Source organism: Manis pentadactyla, chromosome 15, assembly GCF_030020395.1.
Source record: "Manis pentadactyla isolate mManPen7 chromosome 15, mManPen7.hap1, whole genome shotgun sequence".
NCBI classification, from domain to species: Eukaryota; Metazoa; Chordata; class Mammalia; order Pholidota; family Manidae; genus Manis; species Manis pentadactyla.
The window spans coordinates 12,984,172-12,998,547 of record NC_080033.1 but is presented as its reverse complement, the minus strand read 5'-3'; the positions used below and the strand labels follow the sequence as shown (position 1 = coordinate 12,998,547).

Here is a 14,376-nt window from a genome sequence, read left to right as displayed (position 1 = left end):
GTTGTGATAATTGGTTAGGGCAACAAAAGAAAACACACACACACACACACACACACACACACACACACAGCATCTTTCCTCATTGTTTTTTTACCATTCTTTTTTAAATAATTATTTTTTATTGAAGGGTAGTTGATGCACAGTATTACATTACATTAATTTCAAGTGTACAACACAGTGGTAGAACATTTATATACATAATTCTAGGTTCCAGCTATCACCCTACCAAGCTGTTACAATATCTTGACTATATTCCTTATGCTATACATTACATCCCGGTTACTTATTTATTTTACCATTGGAAGTCGGTCCTTTTTTTTTTTTTTTTTTGTGAGGGCATCTCTCATATTTATTGATCAAATGGTTGTTAACGACAATAAAATTCTGTATAGGGGAGTCAATGCTCAATGCACAATCATTAATCCACCCCAAGCCTAATTTTCGTCAGTCTCCAATCTTCTGAGGCATAACAAACAAGTTCTTACATGTAGAACAAATTCTTACATAATGAATAAGTTACATAGTGAACAGTACAAGGGCAGTCATCACAGAAACTTTTGGTTTTTCTCATGCATTATGAACTCTAAACAGTCAGTTCAAATATGAATACTCATTTGGTTTTTATACTTGATTTATATGTGGATACCACATTTCTCTTTTTATTATTATTATTTTTAATAAAATGCTGAAGTGGTAGGTAGATACAAGATAAAGGTAGAAAACATAGTTTAGTGTTGTAAGAGAGCACATGTAGAAGATGATCAGGTGTGTGCCTGTAGACTATGTGTTAATCCAAGCTAGACAAGGGTAATAAAACATCCACGGATGCAGAAGATTTCTCTCAGAACAGCGGGGGTGAGGTTCTAAGCCTCACCTCTGTTGATCCCCAATTTCTCACCTGATGGCCCCCCTGCGACTGTGCCTGTCTTAGGTTGTTCCTCCCTTGAGGAATCTTACCCGTCTCTGGCTAACCAGTCATCTTCCGGGGTCATACAGGGAAATGTGAAGTTGGTAAGTGAGAGGGAAGCCTTATTGTTTGAAAAGGTTACCTATTTACTTCTTTGCATATTTATGCCCTGTGGCTTCTATGCCCAGCATTTGTCTTCAGGTACCTTTACCACTTGGAGGAGTTATGATACTCGGTAAATTTGATATGAGGCACGAATTCTATTTAAGGGTTGTAATTAGGAAGGAAGAAGAAAAGCTATAGAAGTAGCAGGCGGAAGAAAACATGGGAAGATTGATTATTTCTTTGACATATCTTCTTGTAGAGTAACTTCAGCATATATAGGTTTTAAGCTACTACTTAAATTGCGCACACACATTAACATAATAGGAGTATAGTTACATAACCAAAGCATATCTGTAATTACCAGCCATCTCCAGTGAAACCAAGAAAACCAGTTAGGCACCTTAGGCATTTGTGAAAACTTATCTATGATATGGTGGATATTGTCCAACTGAACTTGAACAGTCTGAGAGAAATCAGACAAAATTAAAACAACCCATTCCTGGGGACTGTTCACATGCCATATGTTCTTTTAACAGTAAATAGTCTGTAGTTGTAAGACTTTGGAGCGCTACAATTTGCACTTCTCCAAATTCTTGGTTGAGTTCCAACAGTATAGATCCAGTCAAATTTGTTGTTTTACTGTATGCACAGGCCAGCTTAGGTATCTCCTTCCTTATTCCCATGGCAAGTCCAGGAACTGGTGGGATGAGTGCATCTACAGCTGTAGCAGTGCGTGGATCTTTGTTGGGGTTTTTTGATGAGCATCTTCTGGCATGAGTCTTCCCGAGAGTGCTGATGTTGGAAGTTCTCTTTCATATCGTATCTTAGTTCATTTTCGGGGTAGCCCAATTAGGCTTTGATCCTCTGTATAAACACAAACAGACCCTTTGCCTACACTTTTATATGCCCTTTATACCCTTGTGTAGAACTCGTTGGAGGTTACCACACAGGAGCTGCCCTTTTTTTTTTTTTTGCTTTGTTTTTGGTATCACTAATTTACACTTACATGACGAATATTATGTTTACTAGGCTCTCCCCTATACCAGGTCTCCCCTATAAACCCCTTTACAGTCACTGTCCATCAGCATAGCAAAATGTTGTAGAATCACTACTTGCCTTCTCTGTGTTGTACAGCCCTCCCTTTTCTCCTACCACCCCCATGCATGTTAATCTTAATACCCCCCTACTTCTCCCCCCCCTTATCCCTCCCTACCCACCCATCCTCCCCAGTTCCTTTCCCTTTGGTACCTGTTAGTCCATTCTTGAGTTCTGTGATTCTGCTGCTGTTTTGTTCCTTCAGTTTCTCCTTTGTTCTTATATTCCACAGATAAGTGAAATCATTTGGTATTTCTCTTTCTCCGCTTGGCTTGTTTCACTGAGCATAATACCCTCCAGCTCCATCCATGTTGCTGCAAATGATTGGATTTGCCCTTTTCTTATGGCTGAGTAGTATTCCATTGTGTATATGTACCACCTCTTCTTTATCCATTCATCTATTGATGGACATTTAGGTTGCTTCCAATTCTTGGCTATTGTAAATAGTGCTGCAATAAACATAGGGGTGCATCTGTCTTTCTCAAACTTGATTGCTGCGTTCTTAGGGTAAATTCCTAGGAGTGCAATTCCTGGGTCAAATGGTATGTCTGTATTGAGCATTTTGATGTACCTCCATACTGCTTTCCACAATGGTTGAACTAACTTACATTCCCACCAGCAGTGTAGGAGGGTTCCCCTTTCTCCACAGCCTCGCCAACATTTGTTGTTGTTTGTCTTTTGGATGGCAGCCATCCTTACTGGTGTGAAGTGATACCTCATTGTAGTTTTAATTTGCATTTCTCTAATAATTAGCGATATGGAGCATCTTTTCATGTGTCTGTTGGCCATCTGTATTTCTTTTTTGGAGAACTGTCTGTTCAGTTCCTCTGCCCATTTTTTAATTGGGTTATTTGTTTTTTGTTTGTTGAGGCGTGTGAGCTCCTTATATATTCTGGACGTCAAGCCTTTATCGGATGTGTCATTTTCAAATATATTCTCCCATACTGTAGGGATCCTTCTTGTTCTATTGATGGTGTCTTTTGCTGTACAGAAGCTTTTCAGCTTAATATAGTCCCACTTACTCATTTTTGCTGTTGTTTTCCTTGCCCGGGGAGATATGTTCAAGAAGAGGTCACTCATGTTTATGTCTAAGAGGTTTTTGCCTATGTTTTCTTCCAAGAGTTTAATGGTTTCATGGCTTACATTCAGGTCTTTGATCCATTTTGAGTTTACTTTTGTATATGGGGTTAGACAATGGTCCAGTTTCATTCTCCTACATGTAGCTGTCCAGTTTTGCCAGCACCGCCTGTTGAAGAGACTGTCATTTCGCCATTGTATGTCCATGGCTCCTTTATCAAATATTAATTGACCATATATGTCTGGGTTAATGTCTGGATTCTCTAGTCTGTTCCATTGGTCTGTGGCTCTGCTCTTGTGCCAGTACCAAATTGTCTTGATTACTATGGCTTTATAGTAGAGCTTGAAGTTGGGGAGTGAGATCCCCCCTACTTTATTCTTCTTTCTCAGGATTGCTTTGGCTATTCGGGGTCTTTGGTGTTTCCATATGAATTTTTGAATTATTTGTTCCAGTTCATTGAAGAATGTTGCTGGTAGTTTCATAGGGATTGCATGAAATCTGTATATTGCTTTGGGCAGGATGGCCATTTTAACGATATTAATTCTTCCTAGCCACGAGCATGGAATGAGTTTCCATCTGTTAGTGTCCCCTTTAATTTCTCTTAAGAGTGACTTGTAGTTTTCAGAGTATAAGTCTTTCACTTCTTTGGTTAGGTTTATTCCTAGGTATTTTTTTTTTTTGATGCAATTGTGAATGGAGTTGTTTTCCTGATTTCTCTTTCTGTTGGTTCATTGTTAGTATATAGGAAAGCCACAGATTTCTGTGTGTTGATTTTGTATCCTGCAACTTTGCTGTATTCCGATATCAGTTCTAGTAGTTTTGGGGTGGAGTCTTTAGGGTTTTTTATGTACAGTATCATGTCATCTGCAAATAGTGACAGTTTAACTTCTTCTTTACCAATCTGGATTCCTTGTATTTCTTTATTTTGTCTGATTGCCGTGGCTAGGACCTCCAGTACTATGTTAAATAACAGTGGAGAGAGTGGGCATCCCTGTCTAGTTCCCGATCTCAGAGGAAATGCTTTCAGCTTCTCGCTGTTCAATATAATGTTGGCTGTGGGTTTATCATAGATGGCCTTTATTATGTTGAGGTACTTGCCCTCTATTCCCATTTTGCTGAGAGTTTTTAACATGAATGGATGTTGAACTTTGTCAAATGCTTTTTCAGCATCTATGGAGATGATCATGTGGTTTTTGTCTTTCTTTTTGTTGATGTGGTGGATGATGTTGATGGACTTTCGAATGTTGTACCATCCTTGCATCCCTGGGATGAATCCCACTTGGTCATGGTGTATGATCCTTTTGATGTATTTTTGAATTCGGTTTGCTAATATTTTGTTGAGTATTTTTGCATCTACGTTCATCAGGGATATTGGTCTGTAGTTTTCTTTTTTGGTGGGGTCTTTGCCTGGTTTTGGTATTAGGGTGATGTTAGCTTCATAGAATGAGTTTGGGAGTATCCCCTCCCCTCTATTTTTTGGAAAACTTTAAGGAGAATGGGTATTATGTCTTCCCTGTATGTCTGATAAAATTCCGAGGTAAATCCATCTGGCCCGGGGGTTTTGTTCTTTGGTAGTTTTTTGATTACCCCTTCAATTTCGTTGCTGGTAATTGGTCTGTTTAGATTTTCTGTTTCTTCCTGGGTCAATCTTGGAAGGTTATATTTTTCTAGGAAGTTGTCCATTTCTCCTAGGTTTCCCAGCTTGTTAGCATATAGGTTTTCATAGTATTCTCCAATAATTCTTTGCATTTCAGTGGGGTCCGTCATGATTTTTCCTTTCTCGTTTCTGATACTGTTGATTTGTGTTGACTCTCTTTTCTTCTTAATAAGTCTGGCTAGAGGCTTATCTATTTTGTTTATTTTCTCGAAGAACCAGCTGTTGGTTTCATTGATTTTTGCTATTGTTTTATTCTTCTCAATTTTATTTATTTCTTCTCTGATCTTTATTATGTCCCTCCTTCTGCTGACCTTAGGCCTCATCTGTTCTTCTTTTTCCAATTTTGATAATTGTGACATTAGACCATTCATTTGGGATTGCTCTTCCTTTTTTAAATATGCTTGGATTGCTATATACTTTCCTCTTAAGACTGCTTTTGCTGTGTCCCACAGAAGTTGGGGCTTAGTGTTGTTGTTGTCATTTGTTTCCATATATTGCTGGATCTCCATTTTGATTTGGTCATTGATCCATTGATTATTTAGGAGCGTGTTGTTAAGCCTCCATGTGTTTGTGAGCCTCTTTGCTTTCTTTGTACAGTTTATTTCTAGTTTTATGCCTTTGTGGTCTGAAAAGTTGGTTGGTAGGATTTCAATCTTTTGGAATTTTCTGAGGCTCTTTTTGTGGCCTAGTATGTGGTCTATTCTGGAGAATGTTCCATGTGCACTTGAGAAGAATGTATATCCCGCTGCTTTTGGATGTAGAGTTCTATAGATGTCTATTAGGTCCATCTGCTCTACTGTGTTGTTCAGTGCTTCCGTGTCCTTACTTATTTTCTGCCCAGTGGATCTATCCTTTGGGGTGAGTGGTGTGTTGAAGTCTCCTAGAATGAATGCATTGCAGTCTATATCCCCCTTTAGTTCTGTTAGTATTTGTTTCACATATGCTGGTGCTCCTGTGTTGGGTGCATATATATTTAGAATGGTTATATCCTCTTGTTTGACTGAGCCCTTTATCATTATGTAGTGTCCTTCTTTATCTCTTGTTACTTTCTTTGTTTTGAAGTCTATTTTGTCTGATATTAGTACTGCAACCCCTGCTTTCTTCTCACTGTTGTTTGCTTGAAATATGTTTTTCCATCCCTTGACTTTTAGTCTGTACATGTCTTTGGGTTTGAGGTGAGTTTCTTGTAAGCAGCATATAGATGGGTCTTGCTTTTTTATCCATTCTGTTACTCTGTGTCTTTTGATTGGTGCATTCAACCCATTAACATTTAGGGTGACTATTGAAAGATATGTACTTATTGCCATTGCAGGCTTTAAATTCGTGGTTACCAAAGGTTCAAGGTTAGCCTCTTTAGTATCTTACTGCCTAACTTAGCTCGCTTATTGAGCTATTATATACACTGTCTGGAGATTCTTTTCTTCTCTCCCTTCTTGTTCCTCCTCCTCGATTCTTCATATGTTGGGTGTTTTGTGCTGTGCTCTTTCTAGGAGTGCTCCCATCTAGAGCAGTCCCTGTAAGATGTTCTGTAGAGGTGGTTTGTGGAAAGCAAATTCCCTCAGCTTTTGTTTGTCTGGGACTTGTTTAATCCCACCGTCATATTTGAATGATAGTCGTGCTGGATACAGTATCCTTGGTTCAAGGCCCTTCTGTTTCATTGTATTAAATATATCATGCCATTCTCTTCTGGCCTGTAGGGTTTCTGTTGAGAAATCTGACGTTAGCCTGATGGGTTTCCCTTTATAGGTGACCTTTTTCTCTCTAGCTGCCTTTAACACTCTTTCCTTGTCCTTGATCTTTGCCATTTTAATTATTATGTGTCTTGGTGTTGCCCTTCTTGGATCCTTTCTGTTGGGGGTTCTGTGTATTTCCGTGGTCTGTTCGATTACTTCCTCCCCCAGTGTGGGGAAGTTTTCAGCAATTATTTCTTCTAAGATACTTTCCATCTCTTTTCCTCTCTCTTCTTCTTCTGGGACCCCTATAATACGGATATTGTTCCTTTTGGATTGGTCACACAGTTCTCTTAATATTGTTTCATTCCTGGAGATCCTTTTGTCTCTCTCTATGTCAGCTTCTATGCGTTCCTGTTCTCTGATTTCAATTCCATCAATGGCCTCTTGCATTCTATCCATTCTGCTTATAAACCCTTCCAGAGTTTGTTTCATTTCTGCGATCTCCTTTCTGGCATCTGTGATCTCCCTCCGGACTTCATCCCATTTCTCTTGCGTATTTCTCTGCATCTCTGTCAGCATGTTTATGATTCTTATTTTGAATTCTTTTTCAGGGAGACTGGTTAGGTCTGTCTCCTTCTCTGGTGTTGTCTCTGTGATCTTTGTCTGCCTGTAGCTTTGCCTTTTCATGGTGATAGGAATAGTCTGCAGAACTGGGACGAGTGACGGCTGGAAGGACTTCCTTTCTTGTTGGTTTGTGGCCCTCCTCTCCTGGGAGAACAGCGACCTCTAGTGGCTTGTGCTGCGCAGCTGCGTGTAGACAGGGTTTCTGCTTCCTGCCCGGCTGCTATGGAGTTAATCTCCGCTGTTGCTGTGGGCGTGGCCTGGCTCGGGCAGCTACTCCAAAATGGTGGAGTCGCGTTGGAGGGGGAGCGGCCTGGAGGCTATTTATCTCCGTAAGGGGCCTCCCTGCTCCCTGCAGCCCAGGGGTTAGGGTGCCCAGAGATCCCGGATTCCCTACCTCTGGATTAAGTGACCCGCCCTGCCCCTTTAAGACTTCCAAAAAGCACCTGCCAAAACAAAACAACGCCCACCAAAAAAAAAAGAGAAAAAAAAAATTTTTTTAATTAAAAAAAAAAAAAAAGTTTTTAATTTAAAAAAAAAAAAAAAAGGTGGTCGTTCGTTTTTCTTTATTCTCCGGTGCCAGCCTCAGGCCTCTGCTCACCGGTCTTTCTGCCCTGTTTCCCTAGTATTGGGGTCCCTATCCCTTTAAGACTTCCAAAAAGCGCTCGCCAAAACAGAACAGCAAAAAAGCAAAAAAAAAAATGGTCGCGCGCTTTTCTTATGTCCTCTGTCGCCCAGCCTCCAGTGCCCGCTCACTGTTCTTGCTGCCCTGTTTTCCTAGTATCGAGGGCCCTGCACTCTGGCCCGGATGGCGGGGGCTGGGTGCTCGGCAGTCCTGGGCTCCGTCTCCCTCCCGCTCTGCCTGCTCTTCTCCCGCCGGGAGCTGGGGGGATGGGCGCTCGGCTCCCGCGGGGCCGGGGCTTGTATCTTACCCCCTTCGCGAGGCGCTGGGTTCTCTCAGGTGCGGATGTGGTCTGGATATTGTCCTGTGTCCTCTGGTCTTTATTCTAGGAAGGGTTGTCTTTGTTATATTTTCATAGATATATGTTGTTTTGGGAGGAGATTTCCGCTGCTCTACTCACGCCGCCATCTTCCGCCCCTCCCTTTTTTTACCATTTTTTATAAAAAGTAGAAAAATAAACATTTTATTGGGTCTGGGTTTGAGGATTCACACACATCAATATGTAAATAGTGATTTGGTGGCAATAAATTGAGGAAAGTAGTTGATGCATAAACAATATCTAAGATGCTGGGACAGGCTGCAGGTGGGTGTCGGGGATAAGGCACACAGGTCTTCACTGGCGACACGTCAGGTCCCTAGCGATAAAGCAGAAGAGGTTGAACATGATAGAGGCTTTGAGGCAGCCCCACAGGATTCCTGTGGGGAGGAAGGGATGGGTCAGGGTCACCCATCAGCTGATCCCAGTGGTCCTCAGATGACTGGTTGCTCCCAGGTCACTTACCTTCTTCAGGGCCTCCGGGAGCCAGTGCAGCCAGTAGTGGAGGCAGCCCTGGGGTCAGGGGCCTCCTGTGGGCTGAGCAGGGACTTGAGAGCAGAGGAGGGTGGTGTGTGAGGCAGGGCCTAGGACAGAGGGATGGGGTCCTACATGCTCAGGACCCACAGACATGGCCGGGTGCCCCCAGCACTCACAGAGGCCTGGAGCCCCGAGGGGATATGGCACAGTGTGCAAAGGGGCTGGTCCAGGATGTCACCCAGGGACGAGTCAGCCGTGGTCCCCAGGACCTTCAGCATCGGGCCAGCTCAGCCTTCAAGGCCACAGGGCACTCCCACACCTGCAGAGGGGAGACAGAAGACAGGTGAGAGCTGTTCATGAGAAAGAACAGGTGAGGAGGACAGAGGATAGAGAGGTGAAGGTGAGGGTCGGGGAGGAGGCACAGCCCATGTGGTCAGGGTGGGAGTGGTGGGGCTGGTGGGGAGGGCAGGGAGAGGGAGTGAAGTGAGAAGGGGAAGAAGAAGGGGAGGAGCCTCCTAGGGAGCCAGAGGAGCAGCCAGGTGAGGGCAGGGGTGGGCGTGACTCTCCCCACTCCCCTGCACTCTGCAGGTCCCAGGTCCTGGGGAAGAGGCGTGGGTGGCAGTTCCAGGTCTCCAGGGAGAGCGATCCCTCCTGAAGGGCAAGGCCAGAGGTCAGCCCACAGCAGGAGGAACAGAATTGAAACCACTCCTGTATGGTTGAGGATGTTACCAATAGGAGGCAGGGAGACTAACTTGCAAAAGGGTGATAGAGGCACCTGTACTGCAGAGGACATGAGTCAGTCGGTCAGGGATTCTCTAAGTGAAGGAAGAAAAGGAGGGCCCATATAGCTCGATGGAGTCTCTGCCACTTCTACTTTGCAGACAATCGTGTGACTGTGTGATGGCTGGAGCTGCAACAGGCACTTTATGATCATAAGGAGGGACAGTACAGATACACTGAGGATGGAGAAACAGCCAGATGTAAAGAGCCTAGGACCACTATGACATCATGTCCTGTAAGCCAGCCCTGTTCAGTATAGCTATAATGTGAGCCACTTATGTAACTTTAAATTTTTTAGTAGCCAGGGGCTGGGGTGGGGTCATGGACAATGATGATGTGATGGTCATGCACAATGATGTAGGGCTCACCCAGCTCCATTCCTGGTCTCAGATCTCTGTCAGCAGATGGGGGACCCCACTGGCCACTCTGAGGCTGTCACCTGGGTGTCTCACTCAGTCTCCCTTTTGGATCTCAGCCTGCTGCACTGTCTGTGTCTCTGAATTTCCAGCCATGTCTGGGATGTAATTCCTGTCTGAGCTCCAGGGTGCAGCTTTTAGCCTGGACAGATGGGCAATTGCAACTGATGCAGAGAAAGTGAAAACAGCCCAGAGGTTGACACCTGCCTCCAGGGGAGCCCCAAGCTGGGGAAGCCCAGAGCAGGGCAGGGCCCTAAGCCTGTGAGCAGGTGGAGGGAAAGAGAAACTGCTTCTGATTCAGCGGTCACAGACATGAAGGTGAGTTCCAAAGCCAAATCCTCAGGGTTGGGACAGCTTTTAGCCCCACAAGGCCTGGTCATGGTGTCCTGTTGGAGCTAAATCCAGTACCCAAGTGGGGAGGGGATGCAGGGACTTCCCTTTTGCAGGCTGTCCCATGCAGAGAAGGGAGGGGAAAAGCACCACTAGGTAGGGGGTATCGTCACAAAGAACCTGAAATTCTTTGAAGGAGGCTGTTTAGCGAAGAGGAGAAGGCCCAGGGAGAAGGCTGCTGCGGGTTGGGGGAGAGGTTCAGGAAGGCGAAGCATCCAAGAATAAGAGAGGGGACATTAGCCACCGTTTCCCACCTGGTACTGAGATAGAAGTCATTGGGGAGGGGAGGGGATGGCGGCAAGGATTGTACTAACGTTTTTAATTGCCCAGGCACAAGCAACCCAGGAACATGAAGCTCTGCTAAAGAACTAGGGTATGGCCAGGAGTTCAAGGGAATCAACTTGGTTTGTGACAAGTGCCTTCATTCATTCCCCAAAAACTTGTTCAGCCCCCACTTTGTGTCAGGCACTGCTCAAGGTGCCCAGAATAGAGCCCTGGAAAACAAATGAACAAACAAACAAAAACAAAATGATCTTTCACAGAGCTTTTTACCAGAAAGGGGTGACAGGTAAGCACAGGTGGGGGAGGAACTCACCATGTGGTATGTACCATGTCAGACAACAGAAAATGAAAAAAATCAAGCAGAGTGCAGGAGGGAGTTTGCATTAAATGAGGTGGCCTGAGAAAATGACATTCCAGCACAACCCTCACAGAAGTGAAGGAGAGAGTTCTGTGAAGATCTGAGCGGGGAGCATTCTGGGCAAAAGGAACAGTTAGTGCAAAAGAAAAACAAAGACAACCCCCTTTTGTTGAGCACTTACATGGCCCCCCACCCTGCCCCATTGTGGCTTTGCCATGGAGTAGTATTGAATGTCAAGGGCATACTGTGCTTTGCCTACATTTAAAATCAATAGTAACCTGCAGGGAGTCAGAGAGGTTAAGAGACCTCCCCGGTCACACAGCAAATAAGTGGTAAGGGCAGAATTTTAACAAGTTTTGTCGGGCTGCTAAACAATAACCACTACTCTCTCCAGCCTTTGTGTAGCTAGAGTTCCCAGCCCTGGAGGAGGTGAATTTCTTGGAGAAAAGGTGCAAAGCCCTTTTTTGGACTTGACCCCCACCTTAACCTCTTCTTCCCCTCATTCATAATTCTAGGGAGAGGGTGGAAAGAAGTCCTCAGCTGGGAAAACCTTTGAGCTTTGATAAATAAAAACCAAGAACAAGGACATGATTTCATCACCTACCAGTGCATGGGTCAGTTTCTGTCAATTGCAGGGCCCCTAACTCCGAGGAGGACATACTGAATCAACAGTGAATTCTGAAACTTGACATATTACCTCAAAATCCTTAAATTCATACTTGTTTTTCTTAGATAGGAAGTTCATTCGAAAGGTAATTAAGAACATAGACTAGGGAGATAAAGGGTCTGGGTTCAAACCTGGCTCTGACCTTCACGGGCTGAGTGATCTTGGGAAAGAGGCATGCAGTTAGCAACAAAGATTGCTAGCCCACAGATTTGGACAAATAAAAAAATACAATTGTTTGTGTATTTATGTGTGTGTATGATTATTTAATGGAGACCTTTTATTAAGATCATACTATGACCCCAGCTGGAAGCTTTATAAATACCATTTCAATGTACATCACCCATTTGCAAGGGAATAATGCCATTGTATAGGTGAGGAAACTGAGGCTCAGAGAAAAGTGATTTCACCAGTTACACCATAATTAAGAGGCAGGATCAGAATTGAAACTCAAGTCACCTGACTTACCTGGCTCAGCATTTTTTTACTGAACAGTGCACCTCAAAATGATCACAGGAGAAACCAATGCAAATGCAATAATATTTCATTGCTGAATATAAATTAACACCACAAGACAGAGTAGCAAATATACATAGGAATTTCACAAATAAAAGACGCATATAAGCAACAGTCCAAAAAACTACAGTAACTTAAGGACTTTTAGTCCATTCACTACCAAAAGGAGGCCTCCTAGTGGGGAGAGCCAAAGTCACAGTTTCAAAGAATCTCAGAGCAGACATTGAAGATTCAAATGTGGAAGAGGGGGGTTCTGGGGTCCCGGTAGACAAAGTAGAAACCGGTCCATGTTAGGTGAACATAAACAACCAAGGCTGAGCCGGCAGTTTAGTCTCCTGCCAGCCCGGCCGCTGGAAACTCTGTGGGCAGTGCGGTCCCAGGGAAACACCACAGCTGTGGGGACTCGTTCCGGTCCTCGGAAAAAGTAGCCGCGCCCCTTGCACCAGCCAAGGAGGGTCGAGGCGCGGACAACCGCGGCACAGAGTCCCAGCTTCAGCGTCCGCTGCTCAGAGACCCGCCTGGGCCAATGGGGCAAACGAGCGCAGAGCTTCGGGTCGCAGCCCGACTGCGCCACCAGCCTCAGGTCCCACGGAGCAGGCGCAGGAGGTTGAAGACAACGGTGGCTTCGCGGCACCGAGGCGAGTCCTGGAACTCGGGAAGGAGGCGAGGCGGGCTGAGCCAGGACTTCCCTCGCGCACAAACTCCCCTCCGGGCCCTGAGCGCTCCAAGCCTCGGCTCGCATCCCGGCGCAGCCGCCCACGCTCCCGCCCGCAGTCGCACCGCTCTCCCGCCTGCCGCGCTCACAGCTCTCCGTGGCTTCGGACGCCTCCTGGGCGCCGGGGGGGGGGGCCTCCTCGAGGAGCCTGGCCGGCCCAGCTCGAGCTGGAGCGGGGACACGAGGGAATGAACGAGGCCAAGGGCCGGGGCTGCCCTCTGACTCCGTCCTTGACCCTCCCAGCCGCCCTTGACCCTCCGCAGCCCGGACTGGGGGACACCGAGAGCACGCGAATGGGGTCGGGGCGGCGTTGGGGGCTCTGAGGGACACATGCGAGTGGGGCGAGCGGAGGGGCCTGGGCGCGGGCGGCACTCACGCAGGCCGCCACGTGCCGCCCCGCGGCCGCCAGCAGCTCCAGGGTCGGGCCGGTGCCGGGAAACAGCTCGGGCCTCCGCAGGCTGCTCAGCACGGCCTGGGCGTCGGCGATGGCCCGGGCCACCAGGCGCAGCCGCGCGCACGACTGCGGGGACCGGGCGGGAGTGACACAGGGCCGGCCCCGGGCCCCTCTTTCCCGCCACGCACACCGAGGGCCGGGAGGGTCCCTCCTCGGGCGAAGGAACAGCTGCGCGGCCATCGGCTCGGCGTCTATTCCTCCTGCGCGACCAGGGTCCTGCGCCTCCTGGCCAGGGCCCCTGAAACGCCGGCACGTCCGGATTCCCGAACCGGGAGGGCGACTGGCCCTTTCGCTTGTGCTGGTTGTGTCCCGAACCACTCAGCTCTCCCAAGGCGTGAGATGCACTCTGCGCTTCCCTTTCCCAGCGCTGCGCCCCGACGTGGAGCCCAGCCCGCCCTTGGTAGCAACCGGGCTTTCCGAACGTCAGCGCTGGCCGCGGGCCCGCTGGGCGGCCCGTCACTGTGCTGTGCGAGGACTTTACCCGCCTTGGGGGCAGTGCCAGCTATGACTGTACTGAGCCTCTAGCCTGAACTAACTGCTCGTGCCTCGCCTCTGGATATCGGTCTTTCCTGTGTTGCTCTTCCTTTGCACTCTAGGAACGAACTGGAAACACAGCGTTTCCTTCTCTACCAAGCTAGGAGCTGCAGAGGCACCCGGACCAGTGCCTCCCCTGGCCCAGTTCACCCTGCGGTCCCCAGAGCTCTCTCTCTCTCCTTGTCACTACGTTGCTGTCTGCCTCTCCCTGTCTTTGTATCTCTCTTTCTCTGCCTGAATATTCCTCCTCCTGTCCTCTCTGTTTTTCCCTCATCTGGGGCATTGACGAATTCCCTCCAGGTTCTGTAGTCTGTTATTAGATGATATTTATTCTTTTACTAGTTACAAAAGTCGTGGTAGTTTGCATCACAGACATGTTTTTCCATTAGAGCTAATACATCCTGTGCACACTCCATATGCTAGGCCCACTTCAAGCTCTTTTCTTGTATTTGTAGCTATGTTCTCCTCTGCAACACTGTGACACTGGTCCTCGTATTGGCTGATGTTTTATGGATGAGGAAACTGAGGCACAGAGAGCGTATGAGGCCTGCCCAGAGTCACACAGCTCATAGATGTGGCTTTGAGGTTGGGTCCCAGGCTGTTTGGGGTATTGTACCATCCATCCACATACAGAGGAACTTAGGTATGCTTGGGGC

At 46.6% G+C, this 14,376-nt stretch overlaps 1 pseudogene; it reads right to left on the bottom strand.

Moving 5' to 3' along the window:
• Window positions 1–11,423: 11,423 nt before the first annotated feature.
• Window positions 11,424–13,366, bottom strand: LOC118917207 (uncharacterized; annotated as a pseudogene).
• Window positions 13,367–14,376: the final 1,010 nt, after the last annotated feature.